The sequence below is a fragment of the Urocampus carinirostris genome, chromosome 5 (genome assembly GCF_059441175.1).
Source record: "Urocampus carinirostris isolate Australia breed hairy pipefish chromosome 5, RoL_Ucar_1.0, whole genome shotgun sequence".
Classification (NCBI taxonomy): Eukaryota; Metazoa; Chordata; class Actinopteri; order Syngnathiformes; family Syngnathidae; genus Urocampus; species Urocampus carinirostris.
Window position 1 is genome coordinate 2715506 of NC_142353.1, and position 17734 is coordinate 2733239.

Here is a 17734-nt window from a genome sequence, read left to right on the forward strand (position 1 = left end):
CCGCGATCCTCCCTGAGAAAGCACTGGATATCAGAGAGGACACTCAACATCATAGACCAGCGGCGTGAGGCCCGGCTCCGAGGCGGCCTCACGGAGTATCGGAGACTGAACCGCCTGCACAATGTGGCCATCGCTGAAGATAGGGAGAGGTTTTGGCAGGCAGAAGCCCAACAGCTTGAGTCCGCGGCCAACAACAACAACATGAGCCGCGTATTCAGTCTACTGCGCCAAGCCCGTAGCGGCCCACACATGAAGACAGCCCTGGTAAAAGACTCAGACGGCAACCTCATCATGACAGAAGCCAACTGCCTCGCGCGCTGGAAGGAGCACTTTAGCCTCCTCTTGCAACACAGCACCATCCCGGCTGACCCCACCCTCCTAGTGGCTGCAAACACGGCACCTCCTAGCGACGCTTGCTGCACAGACCCTGTAACACCCGAGGAAGTGAGAGCTGCTCTGAAGAAGCTGAACACCAAGAAAGCCCCCGGCATCTGTGCCATTACCGGTGAGATGCTCAAGGCCGGCGGTGATGGCATGGTGGAGTGGCTAACCTGCCTATTCAACCAGGTGTGGGAATCGGAGCAGCTGCCCACCGACTGGACCAGAGGAGTCATCATGCCCTTCTGGAAATGCAAGGGTGACAGGTTTGTCTGTGGAAACCACAGAGGTATAACCTTACTCTCCATCCCGGGCAAGGTCTTTACCAGGATCTTGCTCAGCCGTGCCCTTCCAGCAATCAGAAGCTGGCTTTATGCCCAACCGCTCCACAACGGACCACATCTCTGCCGTCCGTTTGCTGATAGAGAAGACCCGTGAATTCCGTAAAGATCGGCATCTCTATATCGGTTTCATTGATCTGAAGGCCGCCTTTGACACCGTCTGCCACTCTTCACTGTGGAACATCCTCCAAGCTCTCGGAGCACCACCCAAGATCATAGCCCTGTTCAAGCTGCTCTACAGCAACGCAGAGAGCTGTGTCCGTATGAACGGCATTGACTCTGACTGGTTTACTATCTCCAGCGGCGTTCGTCAAGGCTGCGTGGCTGCTCCCGACCTTTTTAATTGCATCATCGACCATCTGATGTTCAGGGTTAGTGAGCGCATCCCTGGAGTGTCTTTCGGCAACTACCACCTGACTGACCTGGAGTATGCTGACGACACCATCATGCTCAGCACTTCCTACAGCCAGCTGAGAGACGCTCTGGGCAGTTACAGCGAACAGGCAGCGCGGCTTGGCCTCCAAGTGAGTTGGACGAAAACCAAGTTCATGTATGTCGGTAATGGACCAGATCCACCTCCCATCCAAATTGGAAGCGACATCGTAGAGCCTGTCAAGAGCTTTGTGTATCTGGGGTCCATGGTGACAGACAATGGGGACCTAAAACCAGAGATTCTCCGCAGAAGAGCCCTGGCAGCATCTGCTCTGCAATCTCTCTGGAAACCACTCTGGCGGCACCAGACCATCGCACGCAAGACGAAGCTCCGCATTTACAACCTCGCCGTACTCTATCCTGCTTTATGGCTCAGAAACATGGCCCCTGAACGACACCCTGGCCACAAGAATCGACGGTTTTGATAGCAGGGCTCTCAGAACCATCGAGAACATCAGGTGGCCCCAGCGAGTCTCCAATAAAGAGCTCTGAGCCCGCACGTGCCAGCCCCGAGCATCTTCCTTGGTCGCACAACGCCACACCCGCTGGTTTGGCCATGTCCTTCGTCTACCACCAGACCATCCGACACGAGCCATTCTCCAGTTCGACCCAAAGGCCGCAGGCTGGAGACGACCACGAGGGAAACCCTGCACTCGATGGCTCGACGTCGTTGCGGGCGACCTCCAACAACACGGAGTTGCTGTAGAGGATGCAGAACAGCTGGCACAAGACCGCCAGCATTGGAAAAACCTGGTTCATCTGGTCGGCTCAACGCACAGGGACGGGACCCCCCGACCTTCGCTGGAGCAATAATCAATCAATCAATCACACTACAGTGACCGTTTGTTAAGTGTGCCACAGGAAATTGACCAACTTGAGCTTTACAAAATTTGCTTTCTTGTAGTGGTCAGCTGGGTAACTGTACCATTCATCCATATCAGTAGGTGGCAGCAGATTATTTATTTTCTTCTTATTTTTACTGTACACTGTGTTCTAGGAGTATAAATATCCTTCGAATAATAAAAAAATAATTACATTAAATATATAATATTTCCCTGTTTTAACTCGCAAGCAAGTAATTTGTTTATAAAATGAAAACTATATGTGCTTTAGCATGTTAGGCAGGAGCTGGATTACCGATTTGACCTATGCCGTCTTTCAGGCAATGGGCATATTCAACATTTGTGAAATCGTTCACATTTTCCAGATCCTTTTGAATTTCACATTTAGATGTACATTAATATGTATTAATTTAATTTGCTTTAATCATTTGCTTTCTGTGATGTTTACATTTAAAGGATTACAAATACTTTATATCGATTTGTATATTTAATAATTTATTTTGTTTTAATAAGCTGTTTCAGATTGCACTGCAAAAAAAAAAATCAAATAATGTAAACATCTTGCACATAATTCTGATGGTTTTAATTATTTTCTTAGTTTAGTGAAAAAAAATCTTAAAAAAGCAAGAACATATTGAAAAAAGTTCAACAGGCAGATAATGTTTTCTTAATTCTGGATAAAATATTTAGTAAAACCTTTTATAATTTAGTTGTATCCAAAATTACAGAAATGTTATACGAAAGTTAAAGAGACAGTGTATATTTTGTCCACTAGACATTGTAGTATTCTGTTGTGCCACCAAAAACTAGTGCTAAAAGTACAACGGAAGAAGACAAAATACGGAGACTCAAAGTGACCAAATTAATTACTTTTGAAATAAAGAGAAATAAGGTCCGTTTTTTGCTTTCTTTTCCCCTACTCTTCTTTATATTCACGTTTTCGTTTTTTTCCCAAATGATTAAAAACTGTTATACTGTCTATTTAAGCAACATGATAAGAAAAAAGTAATACTGACTATTTAAGCTACATGATAATTTAGGTTTAGAAAACAAAACATAAAAATGGTGCGAGCAATTAATTCATAAAAAAAATTAACAGACTGTGTGCCTTGATATTTTTTGATGAAAAAAAGTGTGCTCTGTCTCAAAAAGGTTAAAAAAAAAAACACTGCCATAGTGCATAGACGGATAGTCTGTTATGCAATATTTTCAAAAGGGTGTCTATGTGATTGAAAGCAGCAATTCGTTTATCAAAAGATTGGCTACCTCCTGGTGGTTGAACACCAACTAAGGCGACATAAAAATACATTTCTTTAATGGAAACTGGCCTACTGACCCAATTGTTATGATAAACTGTCATAACAAGTGGTCCTTGAGACAGTGGTAGTAAAATGGGGATCAGTTAGGAATATGAGCAATCATATTAGGTTTTGAATACATTGTGAATTGGTGTGTTGGACGAGGATTTCTTTCTGGGTACAAATAGAGTTTAGTAAACAACAGTTGAAAATTGCTAAGTTTCTTAAAAGTACTAGTCTACAAGGAAACTTCTGAGTAAAATGTTTTTTGTGAGACGATGCATGTTAGGGAGAACATTTAATTTGGTGCTTTTTTTTGGCTGCATTTTTGATATCTCCAACATGGAAACAAAGCTTTCAATGAACACAAGAGCACTTGGCTTGCAAATTAACATTTTATTGCAGGAATACTGACCTGATGCATGAACTTTGCAAGAACTTGTCAGCATCCCAAATACCTGTGATGTGATCACACGGTTTTGTTCACCATGGTGATCGCATTCCTGCGGGCATGCACGATACGACATCCCTCTGCCCTGTCGATGACAAAGGGTCATCTTTTTTACAAAGAAAAAAGTTTTAAATCGTTAACTGTCCATACGTATCCCTATGTTTGCTTCTCTCACCACACAGCTTCACTATGCCTACCCACTGTCAATCCCTGGATACAGGAAGAAAAACTAGGAAATGAGGAATTCCTCGATGTGTGGACAAAATATCAAAGTTTTTTATATACAAGTTTTAGTGCTATAAATAAAATACAGAGCACCAGTGCGCATGTGTGTGTGTGTGCCACCAGTGCGCGCGCGCGTGTGTGTGTAAATGAAACCGTAGATAGAGGAGTGAACGGAGATGGCAAATGTAAACAAAGCTATTAAGAATGAGGAAAAGAATGACGAGTTAAAACTAACGCACAACAGACTTCTACATTCTCTTCTGTAGTTTGCAACATAAAAATGCTTTTAAATAAAATTGCTACCTGCCGAGTAAACATTATTTTTACAAAATATACCTGTAATTTGATTACGTCTTTTTTCATGGAACTGAAGGAATGCAATTTTTTTTTAAATGGTATTCTGATTATGTAACACCGTTACATGTATTCTGTTACCCCCCAAGCCTGTACATAAAGCCGTTTTTTTTCAGTAACTGGGTCATCTAACTAATTATTTTCCCGTCGTTACATTGCCGGTACCGTTACTGATGGTCAAAAGTGATGCATTACTTTGTCTAAATCAACATAGATAAGCAGACCATCCCCCTGTTAGCCTTTAGGGATATTTATTCACCAACAACACGCGACCGTGAACAGGGCTCTCATTCAAGCCAACACAGCAACCATCAAGATTAATCCTACTCCTACTTTCCTGGGGGTTCGATACAATCGCCGACTGACCTTCAATGAGCATGTCCGGCACTTGAGCCAAGTCATGAAGCAACGATTCAATCTCCTGCGACAACTGACCGGCACGTCTTGGGGATGGCGGCCCTTGGAGATGCGGACGATCTACATTGCAACCGTCAGATCGCTCGCTGAATATGCAGCTGCTGCCTGGGCGCCCTGGGCCTCCAACACCAATATCCAGAAACTGGAGAGGGCACAATCGGACGCGGCTCGAGCAATTACGGGCCAACTTCGATCTACTCTCATCGACGCTGTCCTCCATGAAGCCCAGCTCCCACCGCTCTCCTCCCGACTTCAGCTTGCCAGCCTTAGGAAAGCTGATGAATGGTTCCACCTCCCTCCCAACGATCACAGCAGTGTACTTCTCCAAAAGCACGGTCCTAAACGCCTCAAGAGAGAGGACTGGCGTAATTCCACAATCCCCATTTTATCCTCTCTCAACCTCACGCCAGTGGACTCGGAGTCTGTACATGACCCTAATATTCCGTGGCCTCTGGCGCCCCCACCACCCATCCATTTCACCCCCGTCCCAAATTCCGCATCCCCTGCCCAACAACTTGTCACTGCAGAGGAAACACTTGCGGATCTTGGCCCAACTGACTTGTATATTTTCACCGATGGCTCCACCCTCAACCGTACAGAGAATGGAGGAGCCGGAGTGGTTGTCTTTAAAGGCAACACACTAATCCACTCCTGGCATGCGCCAACCGGGGCCTTTAGCAGTTCTTTTCAGGCCGAAAAGTCTGCCATGATCGCTGTAACCGTCTGCCTAGACCACAATAACGACTGGTCCTCAACCTCCATCATCATGGATTGCAAGTCCCTCCTCCAAGCTCTCTCCAACCCTAATATAACAGACCCCTCCCTCCTGTCCCTTAACTCCTCAATTGCGGCCTTCTCCCCATCCAAGAGCAATCCGGCTTATCTGGGTCCTGGGTCACTGCAACCTCCCGGGTAAAGACCTTGCAGACGAGCAGGCTAAATTAGGCTCTGCCTTCCCTCAACCTACCGCCCCGCTAGACCCACAAACTCGGCTCGCCATTATTCGCAGGAGCTGCAAAACCGCCCCATCTACCCACCCACGTCTCATTTCTCTTACCTCTTCCCACCACGACCCGGAGGAAGAACCCCAGCTCTCAAAGAAAGACCTTGTCGATCTTCTACAATTCCGGTCCGGTCATCACCCCTCCCTCCGAAGATGGCAACATTTGACGGGGAAATGCGAAGACGATCGGTGCCGTCCCTGCGGTGAGGACGAAGAATCGGCCGAGCATCTCTGGCTACGGTGCCCTGCACTCCAGTCTGCCCGATACCACCGCCAGCTGGGATTCTCCTTCGGAGAACTACGGAGCCCTCCCACAAGCGAGTCTAGCGCTACTAAGGATTATCCTTAGGCGCCTTGAGTGACTCAACAACAACAACAACAACAGCAACCATCTTCAATAACACAAAACAGACTGAGGGACAGAGGAGAGAAAGTGAGAGCGGTAGAGATGGGGATTAGATAGAAACTCTAAATTGTTTTAAGGTTGACTTTGTTGTGTACAAAATATTTAACGTGCAGTTGCAGATTTCTACTTGACCAGTTGTATCAGGTTGTGAGAGTTTGATTTCTTTTTTAACACTGCAGTGTTATGTTGTTAAGCTGTTTACTTTTGTTGTATGAAAATCCTTAAAAAAACAGTAGTATATGTCTACTTGACCAGTTGTCAAGCATTAGATTTGATCTACCAAACTCATCTAATATTGTTTACTGCAGTTTTTTTTTTTTCACTTCGAGTGTATGATAAATCTGTTGCTGGGGATCTGCAATAAATATTACAAGGTCCTATACCACAACTACTGTTCTTATCCATTATTTCATTTATTCATTCATGAATTCATTCATTCCTTCATTATCCGCACCACTTATCCTCAGAAGAGTGGGCGTGGGGTGCTTGAGCCAACCCCAGCTATCTTCAGGCCGTGGGCTGGGGACACCCTGAACTGGTTCCTAGCCAGTTGCAGCGCACACACGGGCAGGTGTTATGCCGAGAAATGCATCCCTGCCGAGATTTCCACCCCCTAGCGACTATAACCACTTTTTCCTCGTTTTATCTCACTTTTATATCACTTTTCGGGAATGTAATGGCGAACATGTGACCAAAACCACTTCGTCTTGCATTTGTTGGGAATCTAATACAACTTAAACCATTCCATCTTTGTATTTGTTGTAAATGTAATCGAACGGTATAATGCACATCGTCAATAAATCACTTTTGAGAACTGTTATGCGCTCTACCATAAAGCTTATTATGCTGAAATAAGCTTTATGATGCAGTGCATAACAGTTTTAATACGAGCGATTTGAGTAGAAAAAGGCAAAATAAACACGTTACCTGCTCAAAAGTGATTTATATAAGGTGTGCATTACCGTTCGATTACATTCACAAAAATACAAAGACAGATGGTTTAAATTGTATTACATTCCCAACAAATGCAAAACGAGGTGGTTTTGGTTGTATGTTCGCCATTACATTCCCGAAAAGTGAGATAAAACGAGGTGAAAGTGGTTATAGTAGCCAGGGGATGCAAATCTCGGCATAACACCGCCCCTTATTTATTCAACTGGCTCAAATACGGCTCTGAAAATTTCAAATTCTTTAACAAACAACTTTCCCCCCGGTAACGAGTTAATTTTGCTACAGAGTAATTCAGTTTCCCACCCAGTGATTTTTTTTGAAGAAGCAATGAGTGACTAAAACGAATTATTTTTTAAAGTAATGTCCCGAACACCATATATACTAATTTTGTTCTTATTTTTACATTTTGACACCCAGGGACAATGCTGAAAACGTATTTATATGTTATGGCACTGAATTTAAGGAAAATTGCGATCATTAATAGGCCTAAGGGGAGCAATTGGATGAGCTTGATAGGTATTCTATTCGTTTTGTGAGCTTAGAGAAAGAAGGCAGTTCATAGGCATCTTTTGCCTTTTTGGGGAGCCACTGTTTTTTTCTTTTGTTACATCTCCACTTCTACTCTTTCTCCCAGAAAGGCGCTTTTGTGTGAGGCGCTCATGTAGTCCTTCACCAAGCTCTCGCTGACACGTAGCTAGTTGAGGGAACTGGCTTAGGTCGTCTTCAATATAAAGGGCCTATAATAATTGAATTTAAAAAATGCAAATGTACTTTATTCATGCAGCCCTTTACAACAATCCATTCGGTGTACCAAAGTGCTTTACTTTAATAACAGAGAAACAACAAGTAAAACCCAAACAAAAAATAAAAATAAGTAAAAATATGATTTCAATTCTAGGCAAAAATGCACAAACAATCATACCAATGTTGTTAAAAAAAATAGGTCGACAAATTTGTATTTCTTTCACATAGTGGAATCCAGTTATGTTTGTCTGCTTCCTGTGGTACTGGTTTTCTTTTGCATTAGACAGCATTGTCTAATATTACACACTGGGGCTTAGATAAAGACCAGGATAGGCTTAAACATGATGAAAACCTCGCAGATAACATCAAAAAAGGAAAACACAACAAAAATGTGAACAACGCAGCGTCGTGAATACTCCCCTGTCTTGAAATGGTTCAGTCCATTTGACTCACGGAAAAGCCAAATTTAAACATCCCATCGAGAACCAAATGCAAGATGTCTTCTGAAATGTTTTCTCATCATCAGTTGGCCACATTATCATAACATTTTGATGGATTATCTAAAAACCACTTACTGTTAAAAAAAAGCTATGAATTGATATTGAAACTTGTGATACTGAATTATTATCTTCTAGGACTAGGTAATAAAGCAGCTTGCGTTTGAGAACACAGAGGTAGATTGTTTGTTCATTATTTAATTGTGAATTACTAATTTAAAATAATAAATTTTTTCTAATGGCAGACAGATGTTTGTATGTTATTGGCTGTGGAAAGGCAGAGAGATAAGACACCTTGAACCTAAAATCGCTCCTGACATTATCTTACCTTGCATCACTGATTTCTTTGTTATTGTTATTATTATGTTTACAAAAGTGCTACGTTTTATTCTGAAAGTCGTGACAGGAATCTGTACTGAATTATTTTGACGACCTTGGGCGTCGCGTCATGAGAGGCGGGAACTTAGCTAATGGGAGGGGTGACTCCATCAGTGTTTGGGCTCAAGCGTGTTCGGTGCCTATTTCCCCCCACCCCTAATGAAACTAGCGAGTAGGGAAGGTGCACCTTGTGGTTATTTTTCTCATCAAACTTCATATTTTGTTGGACCTTACTGTTGAGCTACAATTAACCACTTTGAACGAAGAAGCATCCAACAAGAAAGGCGCTCTAAGTTTAAATGGACTTTAAAGTGCCTGAGGCTGGACCGGTTCTTTCGTGAATTTCTATCACTGGCAAGTGAGATCGACATGAGGGAACAATCTATCTGAAAATGTGATTACTTTTTTGTTTTAAAAAGTCGTTTGTCCTGGATTTCTTTAACGGAGTGATGAAAAAAGTCCATGTGAATCTGCAAGACAACTCTCGACGTCCATGGACTGAAACGTACAACTTTCAAAAGTGCCTCAAGCAAGGTAAACTCATTTATATGAATGCAGTGTACTTTTTAGCCATCGTCTCTCTTTTTGTAGTATTTGTCGTTATAATACTGTAGTAGTACTTTGTATCAATGGTGTTTCTGTAGTATTTATCTAAAAGTTTTTTCTTAGTATTCCCATTATAGTATTTTTGTAGTATTTAAGTATTTTTGTGATAAGCAATCAGGCTGTCGCCGCTATCGGTGTGTGCGTGTGTTTGTGCGTGTAAGTGGGTAAGTGTGAAGCACATTGTAAAGCGCTTTCGGTGACTTGAAAAGCACTGTACAAATGCAGACCATTTACTTTTTTTGATCAATCTTGAAAACAAAAATCAAGTTGAATACGTTATGTTGTTTTAAGATTTTTTTTTGTGATCTAATCTTTGCCATATGTATGCCACTAATTTGTAATTAAACCAGTTGTTTATACAAATGTATACATATATTGATTTAGCAGTTATTCCTATTATTTCATTACCCTGCCTAAAAAGCAAGCATGAATGCATACTTTCACGGTTATGTTAATTGTCTTAATTTGATGTGTTGTAATATCTAATAGCTTAATTGTTTGCTGTGCCTTTGAGTGATTTGTATTGAAAGTATTATTATGTTGTTTTGTTACACCATCTTTTTTCCAGTTGAGCGCCTCAAACAAAAGATGCGCCTGTTATGATTTACAGGAGGTTTGTCTGGGTGGTGGCAAGGAGAATTGAGCTGGACAATGTGTTGTAGGGCTTCACATGTGAAAGGCTTGTTGCCTGCTGTCATTTTCACATAGACCATATTCATCTACCTGCTACATCATGCGTAATTTTGCTTATTAATTAAAACACAGAGCACTCACAGACGTGTCAATGGGTAATGTGCTCGAGAGCGATTCACCTCATCCTGAAAGCCTGCAATCCTTTGTGTTGTACCACGAGAATTTATGGGGGGTGTTGCCTGACTGGTGTATTCTAAATGCACATACAGGATTTATTTTAGTTTTTCACTATTTGTGACATATCATGTAGGGGGAAACGTGCATATATGAAATAAGACTAAGCAAAAAAATTAAAGGAAGTCCTTTACCTAAGCAGCTGGATGAGGAAGCCCCACACCTCGGAGGTTTGGAGTTTGAGTATTGGACAACTTGAGTGGTGTTTTCAAGTTTTTTCCACATTTAAAAATCCACAAATTTGGTTAATTGAGGACTTGGTTGGTTATATTTGTGTCAAGATAGGCTGTGACCCAAATTATAGGACCTATATAAATTTCTTGTGTAAGGATGTTTTTAAGAATGATAATTTCATCATATTTCGAAACATCATTGTGTAGTTGCACTTTTAACCCTCATTTTCATTTCCTGATCATGTCTGTAAAGTAGCTTATTGAGACTGAGCTGACCCCCGGAGTTCGGGAACAGGTGGGACAAAGTTACTAATTAGTGGGAATCGCTACTTGTTACAATCATGTCAGCAATACTTGATAAAAAATACTACAAAACAGTCTTTTTATGTATTTGTTCTTTAAAAGCTCGGAAGTTAATATTCAAAACTTTCTATTATTTCTCATTAGGTTGTTATTGATGGATAAACCCTGTGGCCATGTGCAGAAATCTCTACATTAATCCATAAACAGCAGGCTTTCCCGCTCACGAGACCATGGCTGTACTCGTGCCCGCTGTGTGCATAGTTCATTTCCTTTGGCACATGAAAAAGTCAATAAATACAGTTAATAAATTGGGGTGGTGTGCCAGCCCACTGAACTTAGGAATTGATTGTTGTATATTCTGGGTGAAGTGTTTTTTTGTTGTGAAATAACAAACAGACAAATATAACAAGTGGTTTATCACTTAGTGGAATCATGTTTGGATTATGCACTGTTGACTGTATGCCATTTTCAGTTTCTGCATTCTCTTATGGTTGGTAACTTAAGTAAGGTGGTATAAGTAGGACATAAAAAAATATGTTTTTCCTCAATTTGATTGAGGTTTGTTTTGTTGTTTTTGTGATCTTACTGTATATTATCAAGTTGTGGCTAGAGTAAAGTGAGCAAAATAATACTAAAATGCTCATTCAAACATTATTTTAGATTACTTTTTGTTTGTTTTTCTTAGTCAACTGAAAACATAATACTCAACATGGGCAAAAAAAAATGCATTACAAATGGCAGGTAATTGTGCTTGTGGTAAATATTTTTCTAACTCTGCCATATCCATTCATTCATTATCTGCACCGCTTATCCTCAGTAGGGTTGTGGGGGTGCTGGAGCCCATCCCAGCTATCTTCGGGCAGTGGGCAGGGGACACCCTGAACTGGTTGCCGGCCAGTCACAGGGCACAACGAGACGGACCATTCACTCGCTCATTCACACCTAGGGACAATTTGGACCGGCCAACTGACCTAACATGCATGTTTTTGGAATGTGGGAGGAAAACGAAGTGCCCGGAGGAAACCCACGCAAGCACGGGGAGAAGGTTCGATCTCATGACCTCAGAACTGTGCCGCACATGCGCTAACCACTCTGCTATATTTGAAACTTATTTTTCAAGTAAAGAGGGGAAAATATTATTCCACATTTTCAATCTTTCCAATTTTAGTATTCATTTTTATTTTTTTCTGCTATCTGTCATGTGAGATAATTTTCCTTATTTTAAGTATTGCTGCCGTATAACATAATTTTGCTGGATTTGGGTATTGATTTTCTCAATATAGATACAATTCTGGTCATTTTAAGTATTAAAAGTGTATTATATGACGGATGACAAATACTATTTCACATTTATAGGTTACTTTTTCTTAGCTTACTAAAATATTTCAAAATTGTACACAAATTAATACATAGGTTAATACAAAAATACATGATCAAAAAAGTATCTTTTAAATTATATGCCAGTGAAAAAAATAAATGTATCCTTACAAATATGATTATTTTTCTCAACTGTGACACATTTCTTTAACGAAACAGTTTCATATGCACTGCCCTTAGGAACGTCATGGTTTCACCTGAATTTGTGTTAGAAGTTCACAAAGAAAGCAGATTTTGGATCACCGCTGCAGTGCTTTGGATAAAAAGACTTGGTTGACAGGTTCCATGTTCTGAACAGGAAGGAGAAAGTCAGCCACGGATGAGGGTATCAGGCAATTTGGAACCACTGAGTACTTGAAACATTCAGGTATTGAATGGTTGATGACCAATTCTTTTGATGGATTGGAAAAACTAATACTTTGCAAGGTCTAACTCTAAATGTTTAAGTAATGCGCTCACAACTAAATGCACGTATGGTGCCTGATAGTTGATTGTGATTGATTGGCTGCATCTCCAGGCAACGTTTAGCTCAAAGTCAGAATAATTATGATATGAAACATATGAAAAATAACACATCCACTGAGAGTCACAAGCCATTACAAATATTTTTACTGATGAACCATTAGTTAAAAGACTCATACGGTGATTCTTGTCATTGGTTAGATCTGTGCATGATTCCTCCTTTGTGCAATTGTGAAAGTGTTTACTAAAATGACACTTGTGTTATCCCACCAGGCTGATTTACAAAGACTACAGTCTCTGTCTGGATTAAAAAGGATTAACAACAGAGTATTGCTACTACTTATCATGTCCTTTACTGTCACTAACATCAATCAAGGCAAATACAATGGACAATTGTATATACGTTACAAAACAATATGTCACTTTCTAGACCTTCAAGACAGAGTTGGATATACTTCATAGATCCATGGTAGTAAGCCCAAATCAAGTCTGTTATTTAATGACTTCAGCAATTGGTGAGGAGAAACATATGGACAAGCAGAGTCGACCAGCTGTTGTGCAGATAGAAATCCCTTTCAGGGTAAAGTACTTTATTTGAAATATTTGTTATGCATTAATTTTTCATACTACTCTTTATTTATTCATGCCATTTAAGGACATGGGATATTAAGAAATTGTGAGTTGTCTTCGTGTTAACCGTGAGTACATCAGCTTCAACTATAAAACTGGGTTAGTTGCTGTAGAAAATGTGTAAGTATCCGGTCATTACACAAACCTTTTTACTGGTAACTCTGGTTGATATTTTTTTCCCCTCACACACAATACCAGGGGTCGGGAATCTTTGGCTCGCGAGCCATATATCGCTCTTTTTATGAGTACATATAACTCAGAGATAGTATTTAATTATTGCACATTTTTCCGTGTCATTCCTCAGTCAAGTGATTTAATCTGGATTTTGGTGCATACAAAGCCCAAACATCACTGACTGGATTGATGTTTCAGTCGATTGTATATATAGGGCATATTCTTGACTACACATTACACTCAGGCTGTCACACCGACAAACTTTGGCAGTAGGTCGCAAAGAGACCCAGCACATTAAACTATGTATATTCACTGTTGAGATACTTTATGATGGAAACCTATTGATCAAACTGTAAATAAATAAAAACACCCACAAACCACTCAGAGCAATTTAATTGAGTGAGCGGTAGAATGGGTTGCATCTCTGCACACAGTGCAAGGCACTCCCTTTATCCCGCTCATTGCAGTCTGCGCCGAAGGTAAATATAACAATATCCTTATCATTTGCAATCTTTTGTGACATTTTCAAGAAAGAGCTTTGCTTGCACCTTTTTTTTGAAGTCCTTATTTAGGACAAAAACGACAGTCAAAATGAGCCTTAACACTCTTAAGTAACTGAGGGCGGGAGATTTTTTTTATAATATTTTTGGTATATAATATTGATATTGATGGAACACAGTCCCTGGAATTATTATTTTATAGATTTGATCAAACCGTTAAATGACACGGAGTGAAATTAAAAAAATGGCTTTTTTTCTGGAGAGTGGGTTTACTGGTTTTATTGTATTTTGTCTTAAAATATATGCTGTTGTTCTCTCTAAATCTTTTTTTTTTTTGAATAATTTTGCTTTAATGGCTTTTTCGGTCAAAAAGGTTCCCGACCCCAGCACTATACATTTTAAGTGAAATGAGTGTCAAACCCAACAGACAGTTTTTGACTTTTTGTCTGACACGGTGCTATAAGATTGTTTTTTAACATGAAACAAATGCTTAGTTTGGATATGCTATGAATATAGTGCCCTAGACTGAATACACCAAAGTTGAAACAACTAGAATCAAGAGCTCCGCAGTCTGCATTGGCACAACACCTTAATTCACCTGAAATACAGAATATCAATTATAATTCCTAATACACTGTAAAAACAACTGTTAAGTGACTGAATTGAGTGTCCTTGATTGGTCTGACCAATTCAATTAGACTATTAACACTAAGAGCAGCATGGTAGGATTACTGTGCTGAAGGTGCCACAAATGTACCATCCAGAAGGCTAAGTCATGACTAGATCAAAAGCAATTTGTGTCAGTGAAATCCAACGAAACATGGTTGCGATGTTTGCATGTGCTGCAGGTGCATTAGCTTTCTGGATTATGTTGGTTCATTAGGAGTGACTCCCTTTGGGTTTTCTACTCTTTGTGACAGTAACAGGCTCTTTGAATGCATTTGTCAAAAAAACAGAGTTGCTTGACAACAATAGCTATTCGTTTGAGACCAACTTCTAATGATAGCCTTTCAAAATTGCCACAGGAAATAGCATAATTGTCTTCTTCCTCCCTTTACACCGGCAGACAGCGCCTGCGGGGCATTCTTTACCTGTATGTTTCCAAAAAAGAGCTTGAAGAGTCTCAGTTTTGTTTTATTATGTTTTGCAATATTATGAAAAACTTTATCTCTCATACAATCTTCAGAGATGATTGACTGTAAACCCCAAAGTATTTCTCTTTTCTTTCTGTGTCACGACCCAGAATGGAATCTCGGACCCAATTGCGTTCGTTTTAAAGGAATCTTTATTGGATTGAGCTGACAGAGCTGGCTTTGAAAGCCGATGGTTGTCGGTCGCTCGCAGCGTTGAACGGAACGGCAGAATCAATACGTCTTAGCGGGCAGGTCGATGGCCAGGTCAGGAGAGTAGATCGTAAACGCGGGGCAGAAACAGGTCGGAACCGAAGCCAGGAATCAAAACAGGAGAGTAGTCTTTGGTACTTGGTAATCTGGCGAAACACACAGTAACACAGAAGTGCAGTCTGATGTCCTTCTCTGGGCGCTGACCGCTTAAGAAGAGAACGTCAGCTAATCAGAGAGCGCGCTCCAGCGCGCCAAACGATTGCCACAGGTGTCTTCACTTTGGCAATCATGACATTCTGTCTTTCTTTGTTCATTCCTTTGTTTGTTGGTTGGTTTGTTTGTTTTTTACTTTGTTCTTTCTTTCCTACCTTCCTTCCTTCCTTTCTTTTTGTAAAAAAGATCAAATACAGTAATTCCTCACTGTAACACGGTTTACTTCTCACTGTTTTGCTATCCCATTTTGTGCATTGTGTTCTGCATTCTGATTGGCTGAATAATAAGTTAATGTTTACAGTATACAGTACTTTCATTCGTAAAACATATTCCTGAGCCCGTAAAAAGGTTTGTTCTCTGGTTTTTGAGTAAATCCAGTGTTTAATTGTATAATGAGTGTTAAAAAAACGTGTCTATTTTACGTATTTCGCCTGTCACGGGTTTTTTTTTTTTTTTTTAATGTAACCCAATGATTAACAAGGGATTACTTTACCTACTTTACACAGGAAATATTCATTTTAGGATAATAATTCAGGTTTATACACTAATCAAAATAAACCTTTTACATGACCTGTGACAATGGTTCCCTGTTTTAAATAGCTCAAAACTTTGGTCTTATGAGGGCGGGAAACAACTTGCTGTATTAGCACAAACACGACTAAACTACCGTTAGAATAGATTATAATAGAATAGAATAGAATAGAATATACCTTTATTATAATTTTTACAAAACGGGTTGAACATATTGTGACAATGAAATTGGACATGCCATTCCAGATACACATTTTGACTGTAAAGATAAAAGATTAAAAGAGATAAAAAGATAAAAAGAATTTGGATACATATGAACAAAAAATATTTACCCAAAAAAGTGTGGGCATGTAAAAGCAGAAGATATTTACGTTGGGTGTTAACTTACAGGGGATTGTAGTAGTGCAATGTGCAATTGGCAAATAGTCAACATTGTGCAAAGTAACCATAGGCATGAATACCATTTTACATCTGTATGAGCTAGTGTGTTTGTATAGGTATTCCTCCTTAAAGAGCATTTGTGGAGAGTTTTAGTTTTTTTGGGCAGTGTGTATTTAGGGTGGTGATGGCTCTGGGAAAGAAACTATCTCTGAGTCTGTTTGTTTGTTTTTGTTTTGTGTGACCCGTAGCATTAAAGAGGTTAAGACTGACTGGAAATATTGTTGAACTATCTAGATATGTATTTTCCTTTATCCAATCTCAACCCAAAATTACAATATCTCTACCGTAGGTTCTTGCCTATTATGGCTATCATAAATGATAACTTGAATCAATCATTACTTTTTGGTATTTCATAATACTTTTAGTATTTTCTTTGCTAAAGTCTTTATAGGATTTGTCATCTTTTAATAATAATAATAATAATTTCCTTTGTATTGTCATTCTTTGTAACAATGTACACAGAACGAAATGTCGATACACCTGACCTGTTGTAGCGAGCCGATGCAGCCGCAGCCAACAGAGGGCGCCGCCATTTTACCAATTAGGTATGACTCGGCCGAGGCGCGAACCAGCGACCTCCCAGTCTCAAAGCGGGCACACTACCATCTAGGCTACTGAGCTGTTGTAGGGATGAGACAATAGGCTTTGGTGATGATTCGATTGTATCACGATAATAAGGTCCTGATTCAATTTATATGACGATTTTCGATAGTTGCGATTCGAAATAACTGACGACTATAATTTTTTTTTTTTCCTAAAAAGCAAGCTACTTAAATCATACACTTCATCCACAAAATGCCATAAACTGAAAAGTCAACGTATATCAAATGTTTTTTTTAAATTATTATTTTTATAGTTAACACTGTAAGATGATTAAAAAAATTGGAGCCCCTTAAAGAAAAAAAACACAGCACAAGTGTGACCAATCAAATTAAAACCTAGATCCTTCAAATTCAACATATTTTTTCAAAACCCTGTGATACTTTAAGGCATGGGGGTCCAACTCATTTTAGCTCTGGCCTGATTTGGCCCAAGCCGCATGTTTGGCACCTGTGCTTTAAGGTAATAAAATACAACATTTGTGAAAAAACTGCCCCTAAAAGAAATAAGCTCACGTTTCAATGCGGGTTGTTTGGGTTGGTTAATGTTGACAACAGGGCGCAAGAAATGTGGGGTCATCTTCTGTAGTATTACCGCAGTGGAATAAGGGTCCGCCACAAAGTTTGTAGACAGTTTCGATCATGTCTAGCTCTGTCTTCCCGGGAACTGTATGAAGACCAAAATGTGCCCGTAATTTGGATTTAAAGAATATGGGCGCCTGCCTTAGTCCTCTTGGCTCGCTCTCTTCCTCCAATCCTGTTTGTTTTCCCGCATTTTTACGTACCGGATATAACGTC

The 17734-nt window shown here is 40.1% G+C and overlaps 1 protein-coding gene and 1 long non-coding RNA gene across 4 annotated transcripts in view; both read left to right on the plus strand.

Annotated features, from left to right (window-relative positions):
* The window catches only part of LOC148364968 (uncharacterized), a 253508-nt gene that overhangs the window by 15597 nt on the left and 220177 nt on the right, over positions 1-17734 (plus strand). The gene's annotated exons all lie outside the window — the stretch shown is intronic.
* Positions 8825-17734, plus strand: part of igsf9b (immunoglobulin superfamily, member 9b) — a 70589-nt gene continuing 61679 nt past the window's right edge. For all 3 annotated transcript variants that reach the window (XM_088335330.1, XM_088335332.1, XM_088335331.1), the window contains exon 1: positions 8825-9251. The gene's annotated coding sequence lies outside the window, so the exon portion shown is untranslated. The remainder of the gene's footprint in view (positions 9252-17734) is intronic.